The 13,525-nt window shown below is 43.6% G+C and overlaps 1 pseudogene; it reads left to right on the plus strand.

Annotated features, from left to right (window-relative positions):
• LOC118383697 (vacuolar protein sorting-associated protein 8 homolog) overlaps positions 1 to 13,525 on the plus strand; it is a 161,782-nt pseudogene that overhangs the window by 105,380 nt on the left and 42,877 nt on the right.

A 13,525-nucleotide genomic window follows, 5' to 3' on the forward strand; every position in this document is an offset into this window, starting at 1 on the left:
CAGTACTATTTAACATGAGACTAGAGAGGATGACTGGTGGGTTGTGCAGTACTATTTAACATGCTGAGAGACCAGAGAGGATGACTGGTGGGTTGTACAGTACTATTTAACATGCTGAGAGACTAGAGAGGATGACTGGTGGGTTGTACAGTACTATTTAACATGAGACTAGAGAGGATGACTGGTGGGTTGTACAGTACTATTTAACATGAGAGACTAGAGAGGATGACTGGTGGGTTGTACAGTACTATTTAACATGAGACTAGAGAGGATGACTGGTGGGTTGTACAGTACTATTTAACATGCTGAGAGACTAGAGAGGATGACTGGTGGGTTGTACAGTACTATTTAACATGAGACTAGAGAGGATGACTGGTGGGTTGTACAGTACTATTTAACATGCTGAGAGACTAGAGAGGATGACTGGTGGGTTGTACAGTACTATTTAACATGAGACTAGAGAGGATTACTGGTGGGTTGTACAGTACTATTTAACATGAGAGACTAGAGAGGATGACTGGTGGGTTGTACAGTACTATTTAACATGAGACTAGAGAGGATGACTGGTGGGTTGTACAGTACTATTTAACATGCTGAGAGACTAGAGAGGATGACTGGTGGGTTGTACAGTACTATTTAACATGAGAGACTAGAGAGGATGACTGGTGGGTTGTGCAGTACTATTTAACATGCTGAGAGACTAGAGAGGATGACTGGTGGGTTGTACAGTACTATTTAACATGAGAGACTAGAGAGGATGACTGGTGGGTTGTACAGTACTATTTAACATGAGAGACTAGAGAGGATGACTGGTGGGTTGTACAGTACTATTTAACATGAGAGACTAGAGAGGATGACTGGTGGGTTGTACAGTACTATTTAACAGAGAGAGGATGACTGGTGGGTTATACAGTACTATTTAACATGAGACTAGAGAGGATGACTGGTGGGTTGTACAGTACTATTTAACATGAGACTAGAGAGGATGACTGGTGGGTTGTACAGTACTATTTAACATGAGACTAGAGAGGATGACTGGTGGGTTGTACAGTACTATTTAACATGAGACTAGAGAGGATGACTGGTGGGTTGTACAGTACTATTTAACATGAGACTAGAGAGGATGACTGGTGGGTTGTACAGTACTATTTAACATGAGACTAGAGAGGATGACTGGTGGGTTGTACAGTACTATTTAACATGAGAGAGAGGATGACTGGTGGGTTGTGCAGTACTATTTAACATGCTGAGAGAGTAGAGAGGATGACTGGTGGGTTGTGCAGTACTATTTAACATGCTGAGAGAGTAGAGAGGATGACTGGTGGGTTGTACAGTACTATTTAACATGCTGAGAGACTAGAGAGGATGACTGGTGGGTTGTACAGTACTATTTAACATGAGAGACTAGAGAGGATGACTGGTGGGTTGTACAGTACTATTTAACATGAGAGACTAGAGAGGATGACTGGTGGGTTGTACAGTACTATTTAACATGCTGAGAGACTAGAGAGGATGACTGGTGGGTTGTACAGTACTATTTAACATGCTGAGAGACTAGAGAGGATGACTGGTGGGTTATACAGTACTATTTAACATGCTGAGAGAGTAGAGAAGATGACTGGTGGGTTGTACAGTACTATTTAACATGAGACTAGAGAGGATGACTGGTGGGTTGTACAGTACTATTTAACATGCTGAGAGACTAGAGAGGATGACTGGTGGGTTGTACAGTACTATTTAACATGAGACTAGAGAGGATGACTGGTGGGTTGTACAGTACTATTTAACATGAGAGACTAGAGAGGATGACTGGTGGGTTGTACAGTACTATTTAACATGCTGAGAGACTAGAGAGGATGACTGGTGGGTTGTACAGTACTATTTAACATGAGACTAGAGAGGATGACTGGTGGGTTATACAGTACTATTTAACATGAGAGACTAGAGAGGATGACTGGTGGGTTGTACAGTACTATTTAACATGAGAGACTAGAGAGGATGACTGGTGGGTTGTACAGTACTATTTAACATGAGACTAGAGAGGATGACTGGTGGGTTGTACAGTACTATTTAACATGAGAGACTAGAGAGGATGACTGGTGGGTTGTACAGTACTATTTAACATGAGACTAGAGAGGATGACTGGTGGGTTGTACAGTACTATTTAACATGATACTAGAGAGGATGACTGGTGGGTTGTACAGTACTATTTAACATGAGAGACTAGAGAGGATGACTGGTGGGTTGTACAGTACTATTTAACATGCTGAGAGAGTAGAGAGGATGACTGGTGGGTTGTACAGTACTATTTAACATGAGACTAGAGAGGATGACTGGTGGGTTGTGCAGTACTATTTAACATGAGAGACTAGAGAGGATGACTGGTGGGTTGTACAGTACTATTTAACATGAGAGACTAGAGAGGATGACTGGTGGGTTGTACAGTACTATTTAACATGCTGAGAGAGTAGAGAGGATGACTGGTGGGTTGTACAGTACTATTTAACATGAGACTAGAGAGGAAGACTGAGATGTTGTGTGAATGTTTGATTCTGTGAGAAATAATTTCCAGGAGAAGAGAACAGTAAATCCATCCGTTCTCTTTCAAACATTTGTCCAGAGCACAAACTGATCTGGGACCAGGATACAATGCATCAAATAGTTCTCTCCCCTCCCCCAGACGTTACTGGAGACGACCACCAGTCTGTTGAACCATGACCTCCACTGGTCCCTGTCTCACCTGCGAGCGGCGGTCAGCAGGGGGCTCCACCCCCGTCAGGACCACTGTAACATCTGCCTGCAGCAGTACAGGAGACGTCAGGACAGCCCAGATGACATCATCATATTCAGGTCATCACCACAACACTCTCAGTACAATGTTCTGATAGAGGATGAATGGTGTCAGATCTGTTTACAGTACAATGTTCTGATAGAGGAGGAATGGTGTCAGATATATTTACAGTACAATGTTCTGATAGAGGAGGAATGGTGTCAGATATATTTACAGTACAATGTTCTGATAGAGGAGGAATGGTGTCAGATATATTTACAGTACAATGTTCTGATAGAGGAGGAATGGTGTCAGATATATTTACAGTACAATGTTCTGATAGAGGAGGAATGGTGTCAGATATATTTACAGTACAATGTTCTGATAGAGGAGGAATGGTGTCAGATATATTTACAGTACAATGTTCTGATAGAGGAGGAATGGTGTCAGATATATTTACAGTACAATGTTCTGATAGAGGAGGAACGGTGTCAGATATATTTACAGTACAATGTTCTGATAGAGGAGGAATGGTGTCAGATATATTTACAGTACAATGTTCTGATAGAGGAGGGGTGGTGTCAGATCTGTTTACAGTACAATGTTCTGATAGAGGAGGAATGGTGTCAGATATATTTACAGTACAATGTTCTGATAGAGGAGGAATGGTGTCAGATATATTTACAGTACAATGTTCTGATAGAGGAGGGGTGGTGTCAGATCTGTTTACAGTACAATGTTCTGATAGAGGATGTACGGTGTCAGATATATTTACAGTACAATGTTCTGATAGAGGAGGAATGGTGTCAGATATATTTACAGTACAATGTTCTGATAGAGGAGGGGTGGTGTCAGATCTGTTTACAGTACAATGATATGATGAATGCTGTTAACACCTTTTGGGTGTGTGTGTGTGTGTGTGTGTGCGTGTGTGTGTGTGTGTGTGTGTGCGTGTGCGTGTGTAGCTGCGGCCATCTGTACCACTGCCAGTGTCTGCAGAGGAAGGGGAGTGGCCACGCGGAGCCCAGGTTGCTGCAGGTCTGGAGCTGCTACAAGTGTATCTCCTCACAGAGAGGGAGGGGCGGGGACAGGGTCACCACGGAGACCGGGAGGGGACGAAGCACCTCCCTCGCACAGGTCAGTCAGTGACATCACACAGAATATGACCTCAGACCTGTTAATGGGGTTGGTTGGTTGTGTGTTATTTTATAGTAGCTGCTCGTGAGAGGGAGAGACAGGCTATGTGCACACTGCCCACAAAATGAGGTGGAAACTGAGCTGCACTTCCTGACCTCCTGCCAAATGTATGACCATATTAGAGACACATATTTCCCTCAGATTACACAGAGCCACAAAGAATTCGAAAACAAACCCAATTTTGGTAAACTCAGAAGTTTACATACACTTAATTAGTATTTGGTAGCATTGCCTTTACCTTGTTATGGCTTCAATCCCGATATCGGGATAAGTGTCATCAACAACCGCTGAATAGCATAGCGCTACATACAATAATTATTACTATAAATATTTATATTCATGAAATCACAAGTGCAATATAGGAAAACACAGCTTAGCCTTTTGTTAATTCACCTGTCGTGTCAGATTTTGAAATTATGCTTTACGGCAAAAGCAATCCAAGCGTTTGTGTAAGTTTACCGATCGCACGATAACTACACTTAGCATCAGGTAGCTCGGTCATGAAAATCAGAAAAGCAATCAAATGAATCGTTTACCTTTGATGATCTTCGGATGTTTTCACTCACGAGACTCCCAGTTCCTAAACAAATGTTCCTTTTGTTCCATAAAGACTATTTTTAGATCCAAAATACCCCCGTTTGTTTGTCGCGTTATGTTCAGAAATCCACAGGAAAGAGCGGTCACGACAACGCAGATGAAAATTCCAAATAGTTTCCATAATGTCCACAGAAACATGTCAAACGTTTTTTATAATCAATCCTCAGGTTGTTTTTAAAATATATAATCAATAATATATCAACTGCAAATGTCTTTCACAGTAGGAGAGGGGAAAACAATGGCTGTCCAAATTCGAGCAAAACTCATGTGACCACTTGACGCCATGTTATCGTTCTGGCTCATTTTTCAAAATAAAAGCCTTAAACTATGTCTGAAGACTGTTGACACCTTGAGAAAGCGATAGGAAAAGGAATCTGGTTCATATCCCTTTAAATCCAGCAAAGGGAGTCTATGGAAACAGTAGTTTTCAAAATAGAAGCCACTTCCTGTTTTGATTTTCCTCTGGGTTTCACCTGCAATATCAGTTCTGTTATACTCACAGACTATATTTTGACAGTTTTGGAAACTTTAGAGTGTTTTCTATCCAAAACGTATAATAATATGCAAATATTAGCAACGGAGACTGAGGAGCTGACCGTTTACAATGGGCACCTTTTCATCCAAGCTACTCAATACTGCCCCTGCAGCCATAAAAATGTATTTTTTAAAACTTGGGTCAAACGCTTCAGGTAGCCTTCCACAAGCTTCCCACAATAAATTGGGTGAATGTTGGCCCTTCCTCCTGAGAGAGCTGGTGTAACTGAGTCAGGTTTGTAGGCCTCCTTTTTGTAGGACCACACTTTTTCAATTCTGCCAACAAATTTTCTATGGGATTGAGGTCAGGGCTTTGTGATGGCAACTCCAATACTTTGACTTTGTTGTCCTTAAGCCATTTTGCCACAATGTTGGGAGTATGCTTGGGGTCATTGTCCATTTGGAAGACCCATTTGCGACCAAGCTTTAACTTCCTGACTGATGTCTTGAGACGTTGCTTCAATATATCCACATCATTTTTCTCCCTCATGATGCCATCCATGTTGTGAAGGGCACCAGTCCCTCCGGCAGCAAAGCACCCCCACAACATGATGCTGCCACCCCCGTGCTTCACGGTTGGGATGGTGTTCTTCAGCTTGCAAGCCTCCCCCTTTCCTCCAAACATAACGATGGTCATTATGGCCAAACAGTTATATTTTAGTTTCATCAGACCAGTGGACATTTCTCCAAAAAGTACGATCTTTGTCCCCATGTGCAGATGCAAACCGTAGTTGGCATTTTTATGGTGGTTTTGGAGCAGTGGCTTCTTCCTTGCTGAGCGGCCTTTCAGGTTATGTCGATATAGGACTCGTTTTACTGTGGATATAGATACTTTTGTACCTGTTTCCTCCAACATCTTCACAAGGTCCTTTGCTGTTGTTCTGGGATTGATTTGCACTTTTAGCAACAAAGTACATTCATCTCCTGAGCGGTATGACGGCTGTGGGGTCCCATGGTGTTTATACTTGCGTACTATTGTTTGTACAGATGAACGTGGTACCTTCAGGCATTTGGAAATTGCTCCCAAGGATAAACCAGACTTGTGGAGGTCTACAATGTTTTTCTGAGGTCTTGGCTGATTTCTTTTTATTTCCCCATGGTATCAAGCAAAGAGGCACTGAGCCTTGAAATACATCCACAGGTACTCCTCCAATTGACTCAAATGTTGTCAGTTAGCCTATCAGAATCAAATCAAATTTATTTATATAGCCCTTCGTACATCAGCTGATATCTCAAAGTGCTGTACAGAAACCCAGCCTAAAACCCCAAACAGCAAGCAATGCAGGTGTAGAAGCACGGTGGCTAGGAAAAACTTCCTAGAAAGGCCAAAACCTAGGAAGAAACCTAGAGAGAAACCAGGCAATGTGGGGTGGCCAGTCCTCTTCTGGCTGTGCCGGGTGGAGATTATAACAGAACATGGCCAAGATGTTCAAATGTTCATAAATGACCAGCATGGTCGAATAATAATAAGGCAGAACAGTTGAAACTGGAGCAGCAGCACGGCCAGGTGGACTGGGGACAGCAAGGAGTCATCATGTCAGGTAGTCCTGGGGCACGGTCCTAGGGCTCAGGTCCTCCGAGAGAGAGAAAGAGAGAATTAGAGAGAGCATATGTGGGGTGGCCAGTCCTCTTCTGGCTGTGCCGGGTGGAGATTATAACAGAACATGGCCAAGATGTTCAAATGTTCATAAATGACCAGCATGGTCAAATAATAGTAAGGCAGAACAGTTGAAACTGGAGCAGCAGCATGGCCAGGTGGACTGGGGACAGCAAGGAGTCATCATGTCAGGTAGTCCTGGGACATGGTCCTAGGGCTCAGGTCAGTTGAAACTGGAGCAGCAGCATGGCCAGGTGGACTGGGGACAGCAAGGAGTCATCATGTCAGGTAGTCCTGGGGCATGGTCCTAGGGCTCAGGTCCTCCGAGAGAGAGAAAGAAAGAGATAAGGAGATAATTAGAGAACGCACACTTAGATTCACACAGGACACCGAATAGGACAGGAGAAGTACTCCAGATATAACAAACTGACCCTAGCCCCCCGACACATAAACTACTGCAGCATAAATACTGGAAGCTGAGACAGGAGGGGTCAGGAAACACTGTGGCCCCATCCGAGGACACCCCCGGACAGGGCCAAACAGGAAGGATATAACCCCACCCACTTTGCCAAAGCACAGCCCCCACACCACTAGAGGGATCTCTTCAACCACCAACTTACCATCCTGAGACAAGGCTGAGTATAGCCCACAAAGATCTCCGCCACGGCACAACCCAAGGGGGGCGCCAACCCAGACAGGATGACCACAACAGTGAATCAACCCACTCAGGTGACGCACCCCCTCCAGGGACGGCATGAGAGAGCCCCAGTAAGCCAGTGACTCAGCCCCTCTAATAGGGTTAGAGGCAGAGAATCCCAGTGGAAAGAGGAGAACCGGCCAGGCAGAGACAGCAAGGGCGGTTCGTTGCTCCAGAGCCTTTCCGTTCACCTTCCCACTCCTGGGCCAGACTACACTCAATCATATGACCCACTGAAGAGATGAGTCTTCAGTAAAGACTTAAAGGTTGAGACCGAGTTTGCGTCTCTGACATGGGTAGGCAGACTGTTCCATAAAAATTGAGCTCTATAGGAGAAAGCCCTGCCTCCAGCTGTTTGCTTAGAAATTCTAGGGACAATTAGGAGGCCTGTATCTTGTGACCGTAGCGTACGTGTAGGTATGTACGGCAGGACCAAATCAGAGAGATAGGTAGGAGCAAGCCCATGTAATGCTTTGTAAGTTAGCAGTAAAACCTTGAAATCAGCCCTTGCTTTGACAGGAAGCCAGTGTAGAGAGGCTAGCACTGGAGTAATATGATAACATTTTTTGGTTCTAGTCAGGATTCTAGCAGCCGTATTTAGCACTAACTGAAGTTTATTCAGTGCTTTATCCGGGTAGCCGGAAAGTAGAGCATTGCAGTAGTCTAACCTAGAAGTGACAAAAGCATGGATTAATTTTTCTGCATCATTTTTGGATAGAAAGTTTCTGATTTTTGCAATGTTACGTAGATGGAAAAAAGCTGTCCTTGAAATGGTCTTGATATGTTCTTCAAAAGAGAGATCAGGGTCCAGAGTAACGCCGAGGTCCTTCACAGTTTTATTTGAGACGACTGTACAACCATTAAGATTAATTGTCAGATTCAACAGAAGATCTCTTTATTTCTTGGGACCTAGAACAAGCATCTCTGTTTTGTCCGAGTTTAATAGTAGAAAGTTTGCAGCCATCCACTTCCTTATGTCTGAAACACATGCTTCTAGCGGGGGCAATTTTGGGGTTTCACCATGTTTCATTGAAATGTACAGCTGTGTGTCATCCGCATAGCAGTGAAAGTTAACATTATGTTTTCGAATAACATCCCCAAGAGGTAAAATATATAGTGAAAACAATACTGGTCCTAAAACGGAACCTTGAGGAACACCGAAATGTACAGTTGATTTGTCAGAGGACAAACCATTCACAGAGACAAACTGATATCTTTCCGACAGATAAGATCTAAACCAGGCCAGAACATGTCCGTGTAGACCAATTTGGGTTTCCAATCTCTCCAAAAGAATGTGGTGATCGATGGTATCAAAAGCAGCACTAAGGTCTAGGAGCACGAGGACAGATGCAGAGCCTCGGTCCGATGCCATTAAAATGTAATTTACCACCTTCACAAGTGCCGTCTTAGTGCTATGAAGTGGTCTAAAACCAGACTGAAGCATTTCATATCCATTGTTTGTCTTCAGGAAGGCTGTGAGTTGCTGCGCAACAGCCTTTTCTAACATTTTTGAGAGGAATGGAAGATTCGATATAGGCCGATAGTTTTTAAAAATATTTTCTGGGTCAAGGTTTGGCTTTTTCAAGAGGCTTTATTACTGTCACTTTTAGTGATTTTGGTACACATCCAGTGGATAGAGAGCCGTTTATTATGTTCAACATAGGAGGGCCAAGCACAGGAAGCAGCTCTTTCAGTAGTTTATTCGGAATAGGGTCCAGTATGCAGCTTGAAGGTTTAGAGGCCATGATTATTTTCATCATTGTGTCAAGAGATATAGTACTAAAACACTTGAGCGTCTCTCTTGATCCTAGGTCCTGGCAGAGTTGTGCAGACTCAGGACAACTGAGGTTTGGAGGAATACGCAGGTTTAAAGAAGAGTCCGTAATTTGCTTTCTAATCATCATAATCTTTTCCTCAAAGAAGTTCATGATTTTATCACTGCTAAAGTGAAAGTCATCCTCTCTTGGGGAATGCTGCTTTTTAGTTAGCTTTGCGACAGTATCAAAAAAGGAATTTCGGATTGTTCTTATTTTCCTCAAGAAGCTTCTAAAGACATGACATAGTTTTCTGGAATTTTCCAAGCTATTTAAAGGCACAGTCAACTTATTGTATGTAAACTTCTGACCCACTGGAATTGTGATACAGTGAATTATAAGTGAAATAATTTGTCTGTAAACAATTGTTGGAAAAATGACGTGTGTCATGCACAAAGTAGATGTCCTAACCAACTTTCCAAAACTATAGTTTGTTAACAAGACATTTGTGGAGTGGTTGAAAAACAAGTTTTAATGACTCCAACCTAAGTGTATGTAAACTTCCGACTTCAACTGTAACCTTTAGAGAAGCAACACACAACTAGACAACTGTCCTGCTAGATAACCTTTAGAGAAGTGACACACAACCAGACAACTGTCCTGCTAGATAACCTTTAGAGAAGCGACACACAACCAGACAACTGTCCTGCTAGATAACCTTTAGAGAAGCGACACACAACCAGACAACTGTCCTGCTAGATAACCTTTAGAGAAGCAACACACAACCAGACAACTGTCCTGCTAGATGACCTTTAGAGAAGCAACACACAACCAGACAACTGTCCTGCTAGATAACCTTTAGAGAAGCAACACACAACCAGACAACTGTCCAGCTAGATAACCTTTAGAGAAGCAACACACAACCAGACAACTGTCCTGCTAGATAACCTTTAGAGAAGCAACACACAACCAGACAACTGTCCTGCTAGATAACCTTTAGAGAAGATAACCTTTAGAGAAGCACACAACCAGACAACTGTCCTGCTAGATAACCTTTAGAGAAGCAACACACAACCAGACAACTGTCCTGCTAGATAACCTTTAGAGAAGCAACACACAACCAGACAACTGTCCTGCTAGATAACCTTTAGAGAAGCAACACACAACCAGACAACTGTCCTGCTAGATAACCTTTAGAGAAGCGACACACAACCAGACAACTGTCCTGCTAGATGACCTTTAGAGAAGCAACACACAACCAGACAACTGTCCTCTTAGGGAAGTTGAGAATTCAAGCAGCTTTTCGCAGCTTTTTGTTAAAAATCACGCAACATTTCAGCGCCCTGCTATTCATGCCAGGAATATTAGTATGTGTGGATAGAAAACACTCAGACGTTTCTAAAACTGGTTAAATCATGGCTGTGACTATAACAGAATGTGCGTTTCATCGAAAAGAGCAGGAAAATCTGATCACTGAAAATGGAAAACAATATCCATGCGCGACTTCCAGGAATTGTTATAGGTGAACCGGATTAAATAGGGCTGAGGTTGCAGTACCTACAGCTTCCACACGTTGTCTAGAGTCTTGTCATTTGCCTGGGCTTTGTTTCTTGGTCAAACCGAATCAAGGGAACCGATTCCCTCCGGTCTCCGACCGGATGTTTTGGTTGAGATTTCTCAGGACAGTATTTCAATAAGGACACCTATAGAATTGACATCGCCTCGTGATCAATTGTATCACTTATTAACGTGTACTAATACCTAAAGTTGCATTACAAAAGTATTTGAAGTGTTTTGTGAAAGTTTATCGTCGACTTTTTAATTTAAAAAATGACGTTACGTTAGAAAACGCTATTTTTTTCCGTTGTTCACACAGTGTTCATAGATCGATATCTAGGCTATATATGGACCGATTTAATCGAAAAAAAAGACCCAAAATGATGTTTATGGGACATCTAGGAGTGCCAAGAAAGAAGCTCGTCAAAGGTAATGAATGTTTTATATTTTATTTCTGCGTTCTGAGTAGCCCCGGCTATCGCAAAATCTGTCGTTAGGTGACGGTGCAGTATTTGGGGGATACATGCTATCAGATAATAGCTTCTCATGCTTTCGCCGAAAAGCATTTTACAAATCTGACTCGGTAACTAGATTCACAACGAGTGTAGCTTTAATTCAGTATATTGTATGTGCATTTTAATGAAAGTTTGAGTTTTATCAAAAACTATACGTGGCGCACTTGAAATTTCCGCTGATATATGTTCCCACCACGGGACCACTGCCCTAACAAGATAACCTTTAGAGAAGCCACACACACAGAGCTCTCTTCCTCTCTCCATCTGTCTGTCACTTCATTGTGTTTTCTGATGGTCACCTCTCTTGTTATTTTAGACCAACGTGATGTCCAGGGAAGCAGGGGATGATGGGAAAAAGGTAAGGACTGTTGTGGGTAACCTCTCATAGGTAGCATCCAGCCAGCCCATCTGTCTGTCTTACACTCTCTCTCTCTCTCTCTGTCTGTTTCTCTCAATTTAAATTCAATTTAAGGGTTTTATTGTCATGGGAAACATGTTTACATTGCCTGTAGCAAGTGAAGTAGATAATAAACAAAAGTGAAATATAAACAATACAGAAATCTCTGGTCTCTCTCTCTCTCTCTCTCTCTCTCTCTCTCTCCTCTCTCCTCTCTCTCTCTCTCTCCTTTCTCTCTCTCTCTCTCTTTCTCTCTCCTCTCTCTCTTTCTCTCTCTCTCCTCTCTCCTTTCTCTCTCTCTCTCCTTTCTCCTCTCCTCTCTCCTCTCTCTCTCTCCTCTCTTCTCTCTCTCTCTCTCTCTCTCTCTCTCTCTCTCTCTCTCTCTCTCTCTCTCTCTCCTCTCTCTCCCTCTCTCCTCTCTCTCTCTCTCTCTCTCTCTCTCTCTCTCTCTCCTCTCTCTCTCTACTCTCTCCTCTTCTCTCTCTCCTCTCTCGCTTACTCTCTCCTTTCTCTCTCTCCTCGCTTACTCTCTCCTTTCTCTCTCTCCTCTCTCCTTTCTCTCTCTCCTCTCTCCTTTCTCTCTCTCCTCTCTCGCTTACTCTATTTCTGTCTTTCACCTACTTAGTCTACATCAACAGCCCCCCAGGAGAAAATAAAGAACAGTGATTAGTTTTGTTGGTGTTTTCTCCAGCTAGCTATGTGTCTGACTGTAGCAGACCATTCTGCCATCTGAATGGCGTGTAATTGGTTTATTCAAATTAGTTGTCTAGTAAATAAATATCCAAACACTGAGAGGCTGAGTTTAATGAAGGTTCTGGAAACACTCTCTCTCTCTCTCTGAGCGGCTAAGTTTAATGAAGGTTCTGGAAACACTCTCTCTCTCTCTGAGCGGCTAAGTTGGAAACACTCAATCACTTGTCTCTCTCTCCCTCTCTCTCTCCCTCTTTCTCTCCCTCTTTCTCTCCCTCTCTCTCTCCCTCTCTCTCTCCCTCTCTCTCCCCTCTCTCTCTCTCTCTCTCTCCTCTCTCTCTCTCTCTCTCTCTCTCTCCCTCTTTCTCTCTCTCTCCCTCTCCCTCTCGCTCTCCTATGCTTCCTCTCTCACTTGAATTCTCTCACTGTTTATCTGTTAGTTATTTTCTCTCTGTTGTCCAGACTGTGGTGGCCTTGTGAAGATGACTGTTATGTGACACGAGATAGCTGGATGTTATTGACTCTGTCTGTGTCCCCTTACGTAGTGCACTACAAACCTACTGCACTCTATAGGTAATCTGGAGTATCCATTTGGTACGCAGGCTGTCTGTGGTGCCTGGTTGTTACTATGACGTCCAGCAGGCTGTCTGTGGTGCCTGGTTGTTACTATGATGTCCAGCAGGCTGTCTGTGGTGCCTGGTTGTTACTATGACGTCCAGCAGGCTGTCTGTGGTGCCTGGTTGTTACTATGACGTCCAGCAGGCTGTCTGTGGTGCCTGGTTGTTACTATGACGTCCAGCAGGCTGTCTGTGGTGCCTGGTTGTTACTATGACGTCCAGCAGGCTGTCTGTGGTGCCTGGTTGTTACTATGACGTCCAGCAGGCTGTCTGTGGTGCCTGGTTGTTACTATGACGTCCAGCAGGCTGTCTGTGGTGCCTGGTTGTTACTATGACGTCCAGCAGGCTGTCTGTGGTGCCTGGTTGTTACTATGACGTCCAGCAGGCTGTCTGTGGTGCCTGGTTGTTACTATGACGTCCAGCAGGCTGTCTGTGGTGCCTGGTTGTTACTATGACGTCCAGCAGGCTGTCTGTGGTGCCTGGTTGTTACTATGACGTCCAGCAGGCTGTCTGTGGTGCCTGGTTGTTACTATGACGTCCAGCAGGCTGTCTGTGGTGCCTGGTTGTTACTATGACGGTGACGTCCAGTTGGCTCTCGGTCAT

The sequence above is a fragment of the Oncorhynchus keta genome, unplaced genomic scaffold, assembly GCF_023373465.1.
Source record: "Oncorhynchus keta strain PuntledgeMale-10-30-2019 unplaced genomic scaffold, Oket_V2 Un_contig_226_pilon_pilon, whole genome shotgun sequence".
Lineage (NCBI taxonomy): Eukaryota > Metazoa > Chordata > Actinopteri > Salmoniformes > Salmonidae > Oncorhynchus > Oncorhynchus keta.